A 15,040-nucleotide genomic window follows, 5' to 3' on the forward strand; every position below is an offset into this window, starting at 1 on the left:
GCTTTTGATTCCTGAACTGTTTTGTCTGGACAAGCCCATGTAATCGAATTTAAAGTTTGCCCAGTCTCCTGGCATTTAAAGGCTGTCCCAAGAGATTTCCCTCTCTTCCTTCTCGCTCTCTTTCACTGTCTGTCTCGTTCTCGCTCTCCTCGGAGTGCAGAGTGCTGCTTCTGTGGCATCGCTTGCCTTCCCCTGATGTCACGTTTGACCTCTTTCTGCTGCCTCTCCTAAAAGGAGGCAAGCACGCGATCCTGCGACAGCCAGGACAAACCCTGTTATGTTATTTATAATGCATGCATTATGGCATTCGAGTTCACGAGGTCTAGTGTAATTCAAAAGCATAGTTTCGACTATAGTAGGAGATCACGGCAAGAGGTTATGGGGTGAAAATGTTAAAGCAGATTTACTCACAGTAGCTTTAAAATTAATACTTGTAAATGAACCTGTGTGTCACATATTTTTAACCTTGTTTACAATGGCATAGTCCAAAATTGTATATGAAATGAGCTCTGGGAGAGATGCTGTTTAGACAAGGAAAGCACACAAACAGCTTTGCTGACACAATTCTGTATGTAATTACTTTTAGAGGTTGTGCAAATAAGAGATGGAAGGTGACCTTTTCACAATATTTATTTATGCTTGAAATTTAATCTGGCCTTTCTGAAAAGGAATGAGCAGAAATGCTCAAATATCAAAAGGTGTGATTAACTGAACAATCATGAGGGTATTTTTTTTTCAGATTGGAATAAAAAAAAACAGGCTTAGTTTGCATTCTGTGTTTATGTTTTCGTCAATGTGGGCTTAAAAGAAATTATTGTTGACAGAGCAATGAACAACTATTTAATCGTACAGTCAGACAAAGCTGCTCAGTAATTTGTTTATTTCTTCAATAATTCCCCAACACACACAAAATGGAAATGGTTACTAGTGATAATAAAACGGAGAAAACCAAAAGCCCTTGTCGAAATTGCGTGAGTGAGGTCTAATTCCGACATTTCCATCAGTTTATATCTCCTCCGCCTTCGAATCCTGTCTCCTCCCATCTCAAGGAGAGCTAACTCAAAGCTAATTTGCAATTCTCACAGGCAGAGTAATGCTTGTCTCATTTTGATGCTAGCTAACTAAATTATAGGAAGAATTGGAAACAGAAGAAGGTACCAAAAAAAAACAAGCTGAAATAATTTCAAGAATTTGTCAGAAGTTACAATCAGTCATCCTTGTCTTTTTGTAAAAAAAGGTTTAGCAGTTCACATGGATGGGAGTGTAATTTTTTTTGTCCATCTGCTGCCATGTAAAAATATTGTACTCGTCCTATGAGTGTAAAACGCTATTAGAATGTGAGTCAGGACATCCCCATGGGCGTAAGCGTGTATTGGACTCTTGTACCCTGCTGTGTAGGCATCTGTCTACATAACAGCCTTCGGGTAATAGCAGCAAAAGCCACCACCTGCTGAGCGACACGTGCACACGCAAACACCCACACTTGTGGTTTTTGTTGCAGATCACACCAAAAGCTTTCCATGTAGGCTCAAGTTTGTTATTCAAACCTTGAGGCATTGGCCGTGAGTGAGAGAACAGTGAGAATTTGGTTCAGCTGGTATACCGAGGGTGTTTACTTTGTCAGGTGCCCGTCAGAAAAGGTGTGCCAGGGAAGTTCCAGGACTAATGTCACAAAAGCCAGACAGAGAGAAATTTGAATATAAATGTAGTCATTGTGCCAACTGGATTACAAAAGTTAGATTCTAAAAAAAAAAATGTTACAGGCTCGGTTGGAAATGGGCATTTGCGCCGTTGAGCCAATTAGATTCTTTGTTGTCCCTTTTAAATTCAGTCTATCAGGTTTCTAGTTTCCTTTCCATCACCAAATTATCATGCGCAATGCGTAGTAGAAAACAAGCGAGACGACCAAATCTACTAATTTTTGCACCCGCCGTACAACAATAGTTGTTAAAGTTGCTATCAGTAAATGTGCCCTCTCTTCTCACTTAGAGGCCTCTGGCTTCAGATGTCTGAATGCGCAGTCAATAAGCTGCTCTAGTGCAGACTGAGTCAATAAATGTCAGTGAGTAATTTTCTCAACGCTTAGATGCCTTACAACGTATGAAATTACGCTATTGAATTCAAACACGCTGCAGACAATTAAATATGTTTCTATAAATCATTATTACATTAAACATTCTAATTGTTGTGTTTTTCTGTGGTTTGTTGATAGCTGGTCAAAACATTCTTTTAGCACGTTGCAATGTAGCGCAATCATCAATATTGGCTTTCCAAATGTTTCACCTTGCCAAACTATTTAGGGCGATTCAGTTCTGCCTTTGGGGAGGAAACGTTTTGTCTTTTGAGCAAGCTTCATAAAAAGCTATGCTTGAAAGCGTCTGCTGCCAAAGAACTTGAGAGCCTCTGACCTCAAACTGTTGAGATGAACTCAAAGTTTGTGAACCATTCCCTCTTTCAAAATCATTCAGGATGAATGGACAAAATCCCAAAGACTTCACCAACGAGTGAAAGCTCTTATAGCTGTCAAGGCCGCGGAAACTCTATTTTGCTCCACTTGACAGCTGTATACTGTAGCTGCCCATTTAATGCATATTCTGTGTTGATGAAGTTAGGTATGAGTGTGCATGCTTATGTGCTTGCCTGTCCTCCTCCTCCACCTTTTCACCCTTGTTCTTCTGGCACTTCTTGGTCACGCTACAGGCTGACCATGTCAAAGCACGCAGTACACGCCAAAGGGCTCTTGAAGCCAAGCATTATTCCTTCACCGATAGCTTGAACAAGATGCTATTTAACCTCGATGTCCTACACCTACAAGTGAGTAAGGCAAACAGTCATCGGGACAAAATTAGTCAGTGAAATGGATTCAGCACCATGGACAGCTACAAGGCCCACAGCACAGTGAAATCACAGTGATGAAAATAAAACTATACACACAATGTTTTTTTTTCTGACATGGTAGCATCTTAACAGGATTTTGCATCTATTTAGTTGTTGATTAAATCTGTCATTTCAACAAAATATTGTTTGACTGATCTTAGCACCGTCCTTTCTGTCCCTGGAAAGAAGTCATGCGTGGGTGTCAGGAAGAGGGGAGGGACACTGTCCTTCCAGGGTTATTGAAGAAAGCTTTTAAATATAAATATACTATAAAATATTATTAAGCTCCACTGCATTTAACTGAGCCATCTTAAATACACAATTACCTGAGTGAAGATTTATCACAGTGCAACAAATTAAAGGTGTATTTATTATTTCTGAACAGAACTGCAAGGTAGACATCAATGATTAAAAGTAGATTAAAAAATATACAAACCAACAAAATAAATTTAAAAAAAAAATCACAGCAAGGTAGATTATTTCAAAATCTACCAGTAAAAGGTTTGGACCCACTCTCGCATTGAATAGCACAAGAAAGTGTGTCTAAATCTTTGATTGATAAATGAAAAAATACAAAATATAGTACTGTCAAATGGTATCAAACACTCAAGCTCATTCTTTGTATAGTATATCAGTTCTTCTTGCTGCAGACAGTAATTTATTAATGAATTGAATGAGTTATTCATTTGAAGGCCTATTCAGCTCTCTCAGCTCTAACAAAAGGTTGATGATTAAGTATTGAATCCCAGGAGCCAGATTGTAAAAAGGCCTTGTAGGTGATGATGAGGTGCATCAAACGGGATTGGTGTTTTAGCTGCGAGCTTGTAAAGATTATTGAGACCTGGAGTGAAATAGTCTCACAACTCAGGGTCAGCGACCTTTTGGAAACTGAAAGGAATTTAAAACCTAGTTTTTTTTTTTTTTGTTAAGATACTTTAATAATATTAACATATGTAAAGACATTGATCATGTTAACTATAATTGACAAAAATGATTTAACATTGTAAAAAAACAAAAAAATATAAATACACTATTTCGATTAATCTATCTCACATGTTCAAAAGATCACGTCTACAACTTTTACGGGAAATCACAATGTCCCAACATTGGGAAGAACTATAGTTAATCAAAAAGACAACTTTAGTCACACGTTACTCAGACAATGTCAGAGAAAGACTGAAATGACAAACATGTTTTTTTTTTTTGCCAATATCTAAATTATTCTAAGTAGCACTGCTGACCCAGATAGTCTCCGTCTTACCAACATGAAGATATTTTGTTTGCATTGTACTTTTCATGGCTCCAGTGGTAGAGCAGGATGAAGATTCAGCCGCTCCACCACCACTCTGCTGTGTCTGAGGCCCCTCCCTCAACCCCCCCGCATGTATTCAGTGTGTCTGGTGTGTGTTTGTTTGGCGTTGTTTTGATTGCCAGTGCTTGTGTGTTTGGGCTGTGCTGGCTGAGCGAGTGTGCCCGGTGCAGAGCTGATGGCGTGCCAAGTGCTCCCTGCGGGCTGGCTGTGCCTTCCACTCTGCTCAGCCACCGTGAACGCCAAGCCGACAGACTGCTGCAGGGGGAGAACCACTTCCTTTCTCCCTCCCTGTCTCCCCTACATTCACACAAGGCTGCATAATCATCCACATCTTTTTTTTTTCTTCACTTACTGACCATCCCATTTTATATTTATTTTTGCCATACATCGTTTGTAGTATCCTCTTAACCTACTGCCTCCAATAATGTTGAGTACAGTTCAATCATTCTAAAGGTTGGATACAGTATTCATAGTTAATTGGCCCCACAATACAATTAGCATTTACAACAATGATCTGAGAAGGCTATTTGATCTGAATGAATACAAAATCCTACATCCTGGATTGCACAAAGAAAATAAATGTAATATTAAAACAAGCTTGATTGGACACACAATGTATGCCAACAACCAAATCAGTTCTACAACCTTTGCCTCCACTACTCAATTAACTTATAACGAAAATACTATAGTGACGGATTGCAAGCAGTGAGGTAGTATTTGTCATTCATCGCACAGGATGCAATGTTTAGTAACATTTGTCCTTTAAAATTAGCAGGAAAATTCAGCTCGGACAAGGAATTGGGTTCGCTAGTGTTCATTAACATTTAACTCTAATTACCAGGCTCATTAAAGCGTTGAATTAGTTGCAACATTCATTCAGCCTCCTCTCTGTTTAATCGTGAAGCAAATGGAGCGTCACAAGTTTGAAGTGATTACTATTAAGATGGAAGTGCCATGCACGGCCCCATGAAATGTCACTCAGCTGCCCTAAAAAGAGAACGGAGGAAGCTCTGGGAGCGCTTTACTTCCACATGGTAGGAAAGCTGTTGTGTGTGCACGCGGACACACAAAGAATTGCGGCAAGATGATCATTCTAAGCATGACCTTCGAAATGGTTCATAACATCTTTTGTAGTATTTTTTTTTTGTTTCGGTCACATGCTCGGCAATCAGTGAACAATGAGTATTTTACTCATTTAACTTCACAAGTGATAATTAAGGCCTTTAGGCTCATTATTTACTTGTATCGCCTAAGTACTACTCTCTGGGTGCAGGGCTGAGCTTTATACAAATGAAGACAGGAAACCCAATTCAAGAAAAAGCTGGAAAGGGTAAATATCACTGACAAACAAAAGAGCATAAAGTGATGCTTACTATTAAGAAGGTGAAGATTAAACAACTCTCATGGTGTTGTGCCTTCAGGTCATAACCTTGAATAGGTAAAGTCTTATTAAGTAATTGATTGGTGATTAAGGAGTATTTTAAGCAAATTAACCGAGTGGCCGGAGGGCGTTTTCATTTACATGCCCCCGGTGCACCTGAAATGTTGATATCTGAAAGTAGACTAGATGTTAGAGTAGCTAAAAGCAGGTCTAATTTGCGGCGCAGAGGGGTGTAAAGCAATTTTGGTGGATTTGGTTGAGGTGCCGGCAGACAGATTCTGATTTCGTGGATGTGTGTGGCTTTCCTAAATGCGATCTCTTATCATCAGAGCCAACTTTACATAATCCTAAAGTGCCGAACATGCAGAACCGTCAGGTTCAAGAAAAAACTTGCATTTGACAAAAAACAAACAAACAAACAAACAAAAACTATAAACAAAGCCTTGTGTCTCGCTGCCTGAGGTTGAACTCATTCATTTTTAATTGGCTTTCAAATTTAGCTGTAAACACTATACATATTAATAAAGCTAATTAATTGGCAGACTAAAAAAACGAAGTGGAAAATAAATTTTTAATTGTGCTGACAAGTTCAGGGAGAGGCCACGATTGTTCATACTGAAAATGTGCAAGGGAGGCAATGTAACGCTGATGCAACAACACCCCAAAAACATTCTTCCATCTAGAACAAACTATTCCTGGTTTTACTCCATCAACGCACACCCCTTGACTGTTCACCTTCTCCATTTCATGGTTGTTTTCATCATCTCATTGCTTGACAAGACAATGGATAATAACCCGGTGATATCACAGACACCAGCAAATGAGAGTAATCAAGCTGTCTTGTCCTGGTGCCGTTCAGGTTCACTCATCAAACCCTAATTATCACCCAGGAAACCAATGTTCCGCTTTAATTATTCTGATGAATGAAATAGTACAGAGAGGAATCAGTCGGCAGCCAAGTGGAATAACAGCTTTTAGTCATAAAACATAGCAGAGTAGGAGGATGAAGAAGAAGAGGAGGAAAGGTGACTTCAGGGAGAGGCGCTATGAGGGATGTGACAAAGGTAATGGATAAATTGGTTTCAGCATGGATGAGGAGGAACAAAAAAAATAGTCATACGAGGAATGCCGTGACAGGAGCAATCCTCAAGGCCAACAACGGACTTTTAAGTTGTGCTCAATATTGATGCAGTCATACCTTTTGACTTTTAATGATTGTTTGCTTTCCCTCAGGACTTGGCCTTTTAAAGGGTGTCATTATGTTTTTCATTGGAAGTTCGGGAGATGATTCAAACATCTATTGGGCTAATGTCTTGTGCACTCTGCTTTTCAGGCTGATCTGAAGACTGAATATTTGTTTCTTCCATTTAAAATCCTATGTGGATAATTATTTTAAACTACAGCTGATGTCTTCATTATCATTTATAAACACATTTCAATCTCGGACTAAGTCAGAAACTAGCCGACTAAACAAAAAGTGTTAAGTTTGAATCGTTGCCCCATCGCGTGACTCACCTCCCTGAAGCCTTGGCACTACCTTAAATAATAAATCAGATGTAACAGGTACTGCCAAACTATTCTTTGGAATACATAATTCATCAATGATGAATACAAAATTAAGTGAACTATGCAGATGTGTATGCTCAAGACACGCTCACAAATATATTTCTCAATTTATGCTATCATCTCTACTTTCTGGCCACAATTCTGACTCACCTTTCTATTTGACAAAATACCCAGTAATAATCCATAGTGTTAAATTGGTAACATTTAAAACAAACATAATGTTGGCACTGCAGAACATTTAAAAAAAAATAGAAACTAAAAAGTCTTGTTCTGGTTGAGGGCAACAAGTCCTTGCTCCTTATCTGCAGCCCAGCTGAGTTGCTTCATGCTATCGGCAGGCTGTTATCTCGGTCCCCCCTTAAACCTCAGCATGGTGTGAGCTACCCGCACCCTATCAGTGACTGTCCTCACAGAGAAACATCCATGGCCGCCAGGTCTTCCGAGACCCCGCTTTGACCTCTCCTTGGTTTTCCTTAGTCGACCTTGTTGGCCTGTTTTCCTCACCTACTGTCATTTTTCTTCCCATCTTTCGCTTTCCCCTTGCTGTCAATGTTAATGGAATACCGGTTGTATGTTTCAAAACAAGCCCCCAAAAATGTAAATTCAAAATGCTGTTGTAATATAACACATCCATCTTTTTATGGTCAGATGGTAAATATGTCAAAGCACGGGATGAGGCTTTTGCCTTTGTTAGGTCTAAATTAATATATAGTTGCTTCAAAAGCTTTGTATTTTTTATGTTACTATACAGTGGATGGACAACAAGTTAGAATCTAATAGTCACTTGATGGATGGATTTAAAGTATGTCATGGATGTAAGTTGTATTTTGTTTTTTTTAGTATTCCACACTAGTCCATAAAGAACGTTAGTGCACTGCCGCCCCGATTGCATGTTTTCTCATGCTACAAATGCCACATTTGTATTCATCGGTGGATGTATTTAGAGCAGACTGCACATCAGGGCCAACCAATTATCCCATAACAATTGAGAACACGCTTATTAGAAATGTCGGATTACAAAAACTAAGAATGCACATTGCATGCCTTGCAAAACAATAACTGGAGGAGGGAGAAAAAAAAAGGCCACACTGCTATGGGAAAATCAAATGGTGACGCTTTTTCAAGAGGATATACTACTGTATTTGCTATGCAGTCAGGTAACAAACAGAATGACAAATGATAACCCCGTCGAGAATAGTTTTTAAAAAAAAATATCTGATAGATATATTGGAACCATAACAGCGACAGAGTGAGGAGTGCTTGAGAGAAAAAAACATTCAGATTGTTTTCTGACCTACATATCGATTTTAAGCAGCTTGATATTCTTTCATGTTAATCACACTTTACTGGAAAATGCTACAAAAGCATTTTCCATTAAAATTACGAATCCCTTGAATTTACACAAATCACATTTAAAATAAAAAAAAGTACAAATAGTCCATTTTATCTTGTTGAATACATTATTTGGGTAAAATCAAATTGGATACTTTCACACTCAATAGTTAATGGTGAAACTGACATTAACCAAAGCTGACACACACAAAAATACTAATAATAAAAGAATTGGAAATAACTGAAGCCCCCCGCATCTTCAAATGGCCTCCAAGCGCGACTACTATTGAGAAAATGAACATTGCGTGCACGTTAATCTGCACTGACTCGCTGTGTTGGAAACATCCAACCGGCTGTACAGTGCCAGGCCGACACGAGCTCAGGTAGCTGGGGAGAATAGAGACACGGTACCGTTTACAATGGGAGTAATTATTCGAGTGGCGACAGTGACAGCAATGCTAATGAGGGTTGACAGCCACACCCCCCACGGCTGTTTGTCCTAATAGGCTAAACATCAGGCACTAAGTGATTGGCGCGTTCACGCTCACACACTGCTACTTTGTTTAAAGATAAGCATCACATAATTTTGCCATTTTATTTTGTGTGTTTGGAGAGTATGACCAAGGGAACACAAAATTGCCATTGCTAATAAGCAAACATGCCTTTCTATATTTTCCCAGAGAAAAAAACAAGAACACATTATCGAAAAACAAACTACGTTTTATTACGAGGGGACGATTTTCCCTTTAATTTGTAAACATTTTAATTTGCTGCAGATGATATTGCTTTTTAATATGTGGCTATAGAAAACGGTCTGAAATGAGAGCAAATGTACTAACACTGTAAAAATCAATTAGGGCCACTTGATTGGTATAATGAGGTTTCTTCAGCAAAATGCCAACCACGCCACATGATCGGCTCATTGTTAAGTGGGAAAAATGAATGAAGTCCAAGAGGGAGGATTGAATCAAAAAGGGGGCTACAAGGGCAAAGGCATGCAGAGAGGATAATTTGCACTTTCAACTCAGTCACTCATGTGAAGGCAGAGAGACAGATGAGTGCAGAGAGGTGGAAAGGGGATAGAAAAAGAAAAGAAAACTCGAGAGGGAGGAAACACAACCTGGTCAATGTTCAAGTAGTTTGATTGTATACTTGGTAAATGCATTCAGATCACTTAAGTGTCATTAAAGACCAAAATGAATACATTTTATGTTCAGTCAAAAAAGATTTAGATGGCTGAAGTCAATATTGGATTTTGTCAAATAATGTGAGCTGACTTGCCCAGACCTTATTTTAAACTCTACACACCTTTCTTATTATTATCTTCCACCTAATATAAATGCAAATTGAATGAAGGGAATAATTTTGACTTCAAATGACAGATTTAATCCACATATCCATTTCCTTGGCATTGTATTTTATTGTTCAGTGATTTAAAAGGAAATAACACCTCATAATTTATTCCTTACTACTTTAAAGCAAGTTTAACATTTTACAGCATCTAAACAAGATAAAAAGGCAACGACCTTAGGTAAGCAAATATTTTTTTAGGTTATTTTTTTGTTCGTACATAAAACCTGGTTCTTAATAACTGGCCTACAAAAAATGTCAAAACACTTGTAAGCAGTGATCTTAAATAACTTTAGAATTCTATGTTCCTAAATCGATAATTATAAATCGTTTCTCAGGAAATCCGCTTTCGGAAAATTGTTCTCAGGAGGCAGCGGAAATATGTCTCACTTCGGAAATAGTCCTGTGGGAATTATGCATGAATAATGAATTTACCTCTAACATTTTTTTCTGCAGTTATAAGCAGCCTGTGCATGTAACTTTTGGGAATTTATGTAATATATACAACTGAATTAATCAGTTGAATAATCTTGTAATTTCGTTGAGAAGGGCACCAAAGTTTGAAAAAAAAAAAAAAAAGGACATAGGCAACACTGCAGTTATACTGCCACAACACAATGGCTACAATCCACACACCTGGAATGAAGTTAAAAGTTTTTGCTTTACAAATGAGAGCACTTTTTCCATTTAAACGCTGCTTATATATTTTTTTAATTCATTAACTTTTTTTTTTTAAAGCATATGAAATGTGAGGCTATTGATAATTTTTAACGAATGACAAGGTCGGCCTTCATCTCCAATGAAAGCTTGGTTGAAATAAAACGAATTTCATTGTATGTACTTTTAAATTGGAACAATACAAAAAAAAAAAAAAAAAAGTCCATTCAAAAGCTACTTTTTAAACACCAGCAATTGCGCCAACATAGACAAGGCGTAAACAACACATGAACAGAAACACGGTGTTGACTTGCGTGACAAAAAGTAATTTAACAAGGTTTCTCCTCCTCTTGCACTGAAATATTTTCCACTGTGGTTTCACCTCACCTACAGTGTCACACTTTTTGATGGTGACAGTTTGCTGGTGCAAGCAAAACAACTGTTTTTGATGTGTGAATTGAGTGAGAATGGACACAGGGTGGAAAAATTGACCAGTGGCACCGGAGATAGCTTTTAGCAATAGGTGCTCACAAACAAACTTAAAAAAAGCTATTTTTACTTATATTTCCATTCATTTCAATAGGGAAACATTGTGATGAGAGTTAGCATAGCACAAATTAAACATCGATCTCAAGGCACCACTTTATAGTGATATGGATTGTTATTTGACACACAATTACTTTTGCAACATTATTGAAGCCCACTGATGTTGATGTGCAACCTGCATGTTAAAGTGAGGCAATTATGTTGAATTTAGATGGCACTCTGAAACGTGTCGCAACACAATCCTGATTGTCATCTGGAATGAGCCTCCCTGACAGTCTGTCTCTTGCATATCGACTTGAATGTCAATGACTGATACCATTTTACGACAAACGTGTTTCACATCTGAGCTTTGAGAGAGATAGACTGTCAACAATTTAAATTACAGTGTTCTCTTTAAAACTACAGAAATACATTTAATAGTGAATATTCTTCATCGTAATGCTTAGTAGGAAAACTTGGGTGAGATTACAGTTCATGAGTAACATTTCCAGTATTGGTCGCAGGTAGATGATCAGAACCATATGATTGAATGTGACACTGACCATGACTGTGCAATCATGCGACATTCATGTGACATCATTCCTCAACTGTATACTGGGCGGACGCTATCAGGCAGACATGAAGTGTCCACTTACAGATTTATCACCGACTTGATTTAGAAAACACACCAAAAAAAAAAATCTGGTGAGAAAAAACCATTTACCCCCCCCCATAGGAAATATGTAAAAAAAAGCACAAATAATCACGTTATTGGCAATTTCGTACCGACTCTGCAAATCCACTAGTATGGTATGTATAAAAATATATTCAACAATAGTACATTTGAGGCAAAGTAAATAGTGGTTCCAAGCAGCGAGCCACAATTCACCATCCTGTCAACACCAAGGTGGCGATCAAACGGAGCGGTTCCCCTTCAGTGCCTGGGAACATACACTTTGATCCTCTTTTGGCCTGACCTGTTTTCGACCTCATGGGTTGAAACAAAAGGTCTTTGGTCTCTTCTCAGACCTTAGTAAGGTATTAGATTGCTGCAAAAGCTAATGTTTGAAGTGAGGGGAGGATGGGAAGAGACCAATTAATGAATAAGTTTATAGGTTTTTAGATTATACATTTAGAAAAATAAAACATATTAGAAAATAAGGAAACAAATTATTGTTGTTTTGGACTTTAGTGAAGAATGTATTCACATCCCTGTGCTGCATGCAAACTAATAAAATGCTGTCGTGCTGAAGAGCAGTCACAAGTTCATTTCCCAACAAGCACAAACACTGACGCACACATACACTCCAACACACACACACACGCAGCATCTATCCCTCCTCTGCAGTCGGACATCATTCTGCGTGCCTAATAGGGAACCTACTGCACTTCACCTCGTATCCCATTACCCTGCCAATCATCATTCCCACCGATGTCAAACTGTGTTGGGACTCTGTGGAAGGACTGTGACCTTGTATCACAATGCTTCAGTCAGAATGGAACAGAAATATTTATACCTGCCAGACAGATAGACTGATGTATAATTCATGGCTTTAAGACTGGCTGTGCTGACCCTGGACTCTGCAAGATGGAGACTTCTCAGGGTTTATGACACCCTCATTAATACTCAGTGGGGACACTCCTCTGAAACAGGTCCGGTGTGCGTCTGGAAACAATATAGGGGTCTTTGGTTTGTGCATGGGCATGAACACTGTTTTTATGCTAATGCATTCATTGTCTTGCTGTATTCATATCCGGCTGCTTCAATTGTCAGTTTTGCTACCTGCCCATTAACATATGCTGCCTGTAGGATTTCTCAACTCGGCTATCCATTTGCTGTCACTGCCCATCTGAGTTTAGCTCATTGGGGCAACAGGTGATGCCATTTTCTTGTGGTTAAGATTTGTATCCCAGGTATTATTTGTGATTCCTTTCTCCGCGTTTTTTTTTTTTTTTGACGATCCTTGCATAGTAATCTAATAGGCCAATATTAAATAGCACATCTGTTAAAAACAGATCTGAACGGTACTGAATAAAAAAAAAAATGTTCCACTGGATTATAAATCTTATTGGATTTTGATTTACCTATTTACCAGTCATTCTGACCTCTTATGAATCTTTTTTAAAAACAATTTTCTTTGACCTCAATGCATAAAAGTTTTTTCTACTCTGTACACAGACAAACAAAAGTATGTATCTCTTTAGTACTTCACTAAGGTAATAAAAAGGGTTTAAGAAAAGTTTTGGGGAAGAATAAAAAGAATGATTATATTGTAAAGATCCCCTACCCTCACTTTATAGTCACATTTGGATGTCATCAAGCAACATAATCATATCAGCAAAGAATCTCCACACGACGCTGATTATTATTTGCATCTAACCTGTGTATACCTGATGGAAAAAAAAATGGAGAATGAAAATAGCTTGCTGACATCGCCGTGTTTTTGCAACAAAATGGATGTCGGGTTAGCTCACCGAGCCCATGTCATGAAAAATAATGTAAGCAGGAGAAAACAGATGGGGTAGCGGGATTGCTATTCAGTCAGAGCGGGCATTGTGTGCCATCTGTTGACAATAAGATGGCAGCTTTACATTGCAGACGATACACAGGGGGAGCTACTTTTTGGCTGCAATCATCCTTGTTAGAGCAGATAGTTATTTTCCGTAAGTAGCTCATAAGTGCAGATGCAATGATGCTTGTTGTTCATCGTGGGATTAGAGTTGGAAATACAACAAAAACAAAAAAAGAGCTTGTAAAGTCGTGGAGCATATGCCCAGGGCAGACCACAGCTTACATAAGCACACAGCAATTTGCCAAGATTTTTATGCGTTGATTTATTTAATCAAATGAATTGTATTAAAATTCCGCTGCAAAGTTGAACCAAACAAATGTAGGAGATATTGCTAAAGGGAACCCGGTAGTAATCAAAGCAGGCTAGTATCTCCCGAGCTACATCCTGAAATCTTTTTTGTCCACACAGATGAGCCCTAAAATCAATACTGATGATTGTGAAACACAATTTCTGCTTTAAAGAGTGGTCCTGGGTTTCCTAGCCGCGAGTAGACTTCCTAAGGCTCGAGGAGTTTCCCCAGAACTTGTTATTAAGCGTGCCTGGGAATGGCATTTGTGCACGGCCCACTCGCTCAAATCCAGCGCCAGCAATAAATGCAATTTATATGTCCCTTAAAATCAGCTGACAATATCCACATATTAACCAGACTCATTGTCAGTTATGTGCAAAAAAAAAAATCCAGGTTGCCAGCACTTTGAAACAAAGTGAACTAAAGTGTTCATTTACATCATATCACAGACATACCCAAATACATTCAAATGGGCATTTGAAAACGAATACAGTGAGTAGTGCAGACACAAATTCACCAAGACAGATGCATGGGTTCATCTCTGGTACAACTGTCTCATTTGCATTAACTCCCGCTCGGTTGTCAGTCATTAGAACGTGCACAGACTTGCGGCACTCCGGACGATGAAATAGTTGGTCATAGTTACAGTAGGGATAAACGTTATTCATCTCATGAGGCAAATTAAGGAATGCACAGAAATGTGCACGCCGTCGCCTGATTTACACATCGACGTGATAAGAATGGAATTAAACTGAAATCACTAAAATCATTCAAGTGGACATTTTCTTTTTTTTTTTTTTTTAATAAAAGAATCGGCAAGTTGATTTATGCCATAAGGGAGTCACTAATTTGTGCAACATTTTACTGCTCCATGCATGAATAAGCAATGATGATAATAGCTGACAAATAATTTGTTTAAAAATATAGTCTGCTCCTATTTTCGTCAATTACTCACGCCAAATATACAAGACAGCCACAGAAACAAAAGTAAAAAGTTGGATTTTTTTCTTAGCACTCAGATGGCTCCCTTTTGATGACAGTCATCAGCGTTCCCTCCCATAACGGCATGCAACAGGGCAAACACACTCTTCGACAAAATATAAAAAAACAAAAATCATCTCTCTTTGTATTTCTTCCTCTTTCCTCCTCTCTTTCGACAAACGGGAAAATGCAGATAA

This window comes from Syngnathus acus, chromosome 21 (genome assembly GCF_901709675.1).
Source record: "Syngnathus acus chromosome 21, fSynAcu1.2, whole genome shotgun sequence".
In the NCBI taxonomy this organism is placed as follows: domain Eukaryota; kingdom Metazoa; phylum Chordata; class Actinopteri; order Syngnathiformes; family Syngnathidae; genus Syngnathus; species Syngnathus acus.